The sequence below is a fragment of the Lathyrus oleraceus genome, chromosome 2, assembly GCF_024323335.1.
Source record: "Lathyrus oleraceus cultivar Zhongwan6 chromosome 2, CAAS_Psat_ZW6_1.0, whole genome shotgun sequence".
NCBI classification, from domain to species: Eukaryota; Viridiplantae; Streptophyta; class Magnoliopsida; order Fabales; family Fabaceae; genus Lathyrus; species Lathyrus oleraceus.
The window spans coordinates 410,157,931-410,163,930 of NC_066580.1; positions in this window are offsets into that span (position 1 = coordinate 410,157,931).

The window sequence follows — 6,000 nt, forward strand, 5'->3', positions numbered from 1 at the left end:
TCGGTAGACTTTGTGATCTTAGAAATGCCGGAAGATGAAGAGATACCGCTCATTCTTGGTAGACCATTTTTGGAGACCGGGAGATGTTTGATAGATATAGAAGAGGGCACCATGACTCTAAAAGTTTATGACGAAGAGTTAAAAATTGATGTGGGTAACACCATGAAATACAAAGATGATGTGGCCACCAGTCAACACATATAGGTGATTGATCAAATGGTTCTGAAAGAAAATCCTCTAGGTGAACAAAAATTGCCCTTGGAGAGAGTTCTAAGTCTATCCATCTCTAAAGACACTCAAGAAGTTGATGAAAAGGAAAGGGAAGTGTTAACTATGATGGCAACACAACCGCCCTTTAAGGGATCACGATCACTCCGATGGGAAAACTTAAGGGAACCCCAAGTTGAGGAAAAGAAAGATGAGACCAAGAAAGTGGCTGAGCTGAAACAATTGCCTGAAAATCTCAAGTATGTTTTTCTAGATCCCGAAAGGAAATGCCCGACTATTATAAGCTTTAATCTATAGGTTTCTCAAGAAGACAAGCTTGTCAAGGTTTTGAAGAAGCACAAAAGTGCAATGGGCTGGGCGATAGAAGACTTTAATGGAATTAGCCCTACGGTGTGTATGCATAAAATTCTCATGGAGGATGGTCACAAACCAGTGGTGCAACCACAAAGAAGACTAAATCCCGTAATGAAGGAAGTGGTTAGGAAAGAGGTTGTTAAACTATTAGATGCTAGGTTAATTTATCCCATATCCGATAGCTCTTGGGTGAGTCCTGTTCATGTGGTCCCAAAGAAAGGAGGGACTACAGTTATAAGGAATGAGAAAAATGAGTTACTCCCTACAAGGACGATCACGGGGTGGCGTGTGTGCATCGACTACAAGAGGTTGAATTGGGCGACCAGAAAGGATCATTTTCCGTTACCATTCATTGATCAGATGTTGGAAAGGTTGGCAGGTCATGAGTACTATTGTTTCCTTGATGGATACTCTGGATACAATCAGATAGCGGTTGCACCAGAAGATCAAGAGAAGACAACTTTTACATGCCCCTATGGTATTTTTGCTTACAGAAGAATGCCATTCGGGTTATGTAATGCACCAGCCACATTTCAAAGATGCATGACCTCCATTTTTACGGACATGCTCGAAAAGCATATGGAGGTCTTCATGGATGACTTCTCGGTATTTGGATTTTCTTTTGATAATTGTTTAACTAACCTTTCCCTTATGTTAGAAAGGTGCCAACAGACCAATCTGATTCTCAACTGGGAGAAGTGTCACTTCATGGTGCGAGAAGGAATAGTCTTGGGTCACAAAATCTCTCACAAAGGGATAGAAGTGGACCAAGCCAAGATTGAGGTAATAGAAAAGCTACCACCTCCTATGAACGAAAAAGGTATAAGAAGTTTCTTAGGACATGCGGGTTTCTACCGCAGGTTCATAAGAGATTTTTCCAAGATAGCTAAACCCTTAACTACCCTGTTGGTTAAGGACAAGGATTTCATTTTTGATAAAGAGTGTGTCGTTGCTTTTGAAACCATAAAAAATAAATTGGTGATGACACCTATTGTCATTGCTCTTGATTGGTCTCTACCTTTTGAGATCATGTGTGATGCGAGTGACGTTGCAGTGGGAGCAGTTCTTGGGCAACGTAGAGATAAACTGTTTCATGTCATATATTATGCTAGTCATGTGTTGAACCCTGCACAGATGAATTACGCGACTACCGAAAAGGAGTTGCTAGCTGTAGTCTATGCCTTTGATAAATTCAGGCAATATCTGTTGGGTTCTAGAGTCATTGTTTATACTGACCATGCTGCTTTGAAGTATTTGTTTGCTAAGCAGGACTCTAAGCCAAGACTGTTGCGATGGATCCTGCTCCTCCAAGAGTTTGATGTGGAAATCCGGGACAAAAGAGGATGCGAAAATACTGTGGCAGATCACCTCTCCCGGATGTCACCCATAGAGGAGAGTGAGGAAAAGCGTCCAATAAAGGATGAGTTTGCTGACGAACACATCCTTGCTGTTATTGGAATGCCTTGGTTCCCAGACTACGCGAACTATCTAGTAGGCGGGGTGATCCCGAGTGAATTTGACTCTAACCGTAAGAAAAAGTTTGTTCATGATTGCAGGTTCTATTTGTGGGATGAACCATTCTTGTACAAGAAGGGAGTAGATGGGTTGGTCAAAAGATGTGTTCCCGAAAAAGAACAGAGGGATATTCTGAAAGCTTGTCACGATTCTGACTATGGTGGACACTTTAGTGGTGATAGAACCGCTGCCAAAGTCCTCCAGTCAGGATTGTACTGGTCGACACTTTTCAAAGATGCTCAACAAGTAATCAGAGAGTACGATAAGTGTCAAAGGATGGGAAACATCTCGAAAAGAAATCAGATGCCGCAAAACCCCATGCTGGAAGTTGAACTCATCGATGTTTGGGGTATTGACTTTATGGGACCGTTTCCTCCGTCATTTGGAAAGAATTACATTTTGGTGGCGGTGGATTATGTATCCAAGTGGGTAGAAGCAGTTGCTCTACCAACAAATGATGCAAAAGTGGTGGTCAAGTTTATGAAAGAAAACATATTTGTTAGGTTTGGAGTGCCAAGAGCTCTAATAAGTGATGAAGGAACTCACTTCTTAAATAACCTAATGGAGAAGCTACTCTTGAAGTATAATGTAAAACATCGGATAGCCACTCCGTACCACCCGCAAACGAGTGGTCAAGTTGAAGTGTCAAATAGGCAGCTGAAACAAATCCTAGAGAAGACGGTTAATGCTTCTCGTGAAGATTGGGCGAGTAAGCTTGATGATGCGCTTTGGGCATATCGTACTGCTTCCAAAACACCGATTGGTATGTCCCCGTATCAATTGGTATATGGTAAGGCATGTCACCTACCCTTGGAACTTGAACACAAAGCTCTGTGGGCTTCAAAATTCCTTAACTTGGATCTTGTGAAAGCGGGAGAATCCCGAATCCTTCAACTCCATGAGTTAGAAGAATTTAGGAACCGGGCATATGAAAATGCAAAAATCTACAAAGATCAAACTAAGAAATGGCATGATAGAAGAATCCAAAGGAAGGAATTCTGGGAAGGACAAATGGTACTATTGTTTAATTCAAGGGTGAAGTTGTTCTTTGGAAAACTGAGATCGAAATGGTCGGGTCCGTTTATGGTATACAAGGTATATCCCCATGGAGCAGTCGAAATAAAAAATCCATCCAATGGGGACATTTTTAAAGTGAATGGCCAAAGATTGAAGCCTTACAATGTGGGGCAAGAAGTGGGCCAAATTGATGTTGTTCATCTTGTCTGATAAGATGCGCAACCGTTGAGCCAAGCGACGTTAAACGAAGCGCTACGTGGGAGGCAACCCACGCTTTTGTATCTAATTATACTCTTTATTTGGTTGTGTGTTATTTACTTGCAGGTGTGACACGGAAACCAGGGAAAATGAGAAATCAGGGGCCTGACACGGGCGCTCGTGTCAGCTGACACGGCCCGTGTCAGGATGTGCCAAGGAATGGTCAAAATTTGGATTTCCAGGGGCCTGACACGGGTGCCCGTGTCAAGTGACACGACCCGTGTCAGCCCCTGCATGGAATAAGCTGAAAAAAACACTTTTTGGACGGACACGGCCCGTGTCGTTGGGTAGTGTTGCGCTGACACGGTCGCCCGTGTCAGCTAGGGTAGTGGTGAACTTTTTTTTGAAAATCTGACCGTTGGAGCATGGTCCCACCTCCGAATTTCACCCTATAAATTCACTTTATCCCTCATTCTCCCCTCATTTACCCCATATCCTTCATATTCTTTCACCTCCATCTTTCTTTCTCTCAAAAAATATCTAAAACCTCCATTCTTCTCACTTAAAGCTCTCTACTTTCACCTCATATCTCTATCAATTCTCCATCCGTCTTCACAAAAGTTCTACCATTCTCCATCCTCGACTTTACTACGGTAATATTTTCGCCTAATCTCTCTTTTCAAATTCTTGTTTCTTTTTTTTGTGTGAAGGTACGAATATGTCTCGCCGAGTCGAAAAAAGCAAAAATGTGGCTGAATCATCCCGTCCACGACAAAGGGCGAGAAGAACCCCGAACGGGCACGATATTGTGTTCGAGAACCTAGAGCACCAGAAGAGGTATGCGGTTCATCTTAAAATAAAATTAACCCCCACGAGGTATATATGTAATGGCACTCTGCAGGAATTGAGATTGCAAGCTGAGGTCCATCGTATGTTCCACACCTTAGGGATGCTAGAATTCATGCAGCTGGAAGCGCCTACTTTCGCACGCATTACGCTTGAATTCCCGAGCACCATTGAATTTAAGCTGAAAAATAGGTGGAATGGAACGGAAAAAGAATACTATGGTACGTTGCAATTTCGATTATTTAATACTGATATGGAATTGACTGTGGATGAGTTAGGGAGGATCTTAAAACTCCCAATCGTAGGCCTTGGAGCGGTGCCTGATACGTTTGTCCTGGCGGAATTTTGGACCACCATAACAGGTAACACTAAATATGTTTCCAAAGGGGCAAAGGCATCGGGTATCCATAACCTGTGTTTCAGGTACACACAGAAGGCGTTGGCATACACTATGTTTGGTCGCAGAGATAGTACCGGTGTAGCCACCCAAAGGGAGTTGTTATTTCTGTACAATATGGCATCCCAGACTCCAATCAACGTAGCAACATTTGCAGCTGACTACTTAGGAAGAGTTGGTTGCGCTACTTCAGGTGACATTTCTGTTGGCAGCATGATTACACAGATTGCCGATCATTTTGGATTTGGTGTTGCACTGGCTGACTCTCCACAGGTGCCAGGTAAAAACAAACTGGACATGGCCGCCTTGATCCAACAAGGCATGATTGTGGTAAAACAAGATTATTATTCTCTTATTTGCCAAAAAGTGCATGTCCTTGCTTTACCTGCTTACGATTTCATCAGTATTACTAACAGAGCCAACTGGCTCTATGACTGTCCCGACCTGGATGAGGGGGACGAATATTTTTTTGACTCTTTGCCTGCAGATGAACCTATGGAAGGTGTACCGAGCACCGAGGAGCCTTTTTACCAGCAACCGCAGGAACCGACTCAAGCTTCAGGGTCCTACTCCATGCCGCAAGACCAATGGGGTTGGATTCAGGATGAGATCGGCCACCTTCACACGGAGCAATCCAGGCAAGGTGAGGAGCTCACCAAGTTCGGAGTCGAACAACGCCGTCAAGGGACAGTTTTTGATGAGATGAACGCCATGATGCAACGCATGATGTTGCATTATCCGTACCCGCCACCACCTCCACAGTTAACGCTGTGAGTACCCCTCTTATCTTGACATTAAACATTGGGGACAATGTTTGGTTCAAGTGTGGGTTTTTTTTAATTGCTTTATATTTTATTTTTAGTTGTGTCTGTTGTGTTACTTTGTTTGTCATTGTGTGGCTGTTTTATTTTTTTAAGTTACAGATGAAAGTGGATTATGCTGAAAAAATGATAGACTAGTGGACAATGAGGGAAAGACGCAACCCCAGATTTGCTCCCGAGGCAACCTGGAAGGTGATACAGCTGAGAAATAAAAGGTTGGACGCATCTTGGAAACTCTAGACCGAAAGAGGAGAAGGTAAGCCCAAGCTGAAAAAGAAGCTGTCTGTCATAAAGAGTGGTTTGGAGCCTGCAAGCTTATCCAACATGGTGAGATTTCAGCTTAACCAAACACAAAAAGAGCGCATTCAGGTATGACTTTATCTCTCTAATTTTGTGTAAGTTCTACTGATACAGCACAATACAAAAACGCACACTGAGGCACGTTGTTTGTTTTCACCCTTTAGCCTTTCTAGTCATCCATAATGTTGTATTCATCCGTTGCTAACCCCGTTGAGCGTGTACCCCCTATTGTTTGTGTAAACCGTCATGTTAACCATAAGCCAAACACTTCCTACCCGCGCTCGGCATGACTGTTTTAGTGTAAAATTTGTGCAAAAAGATAAT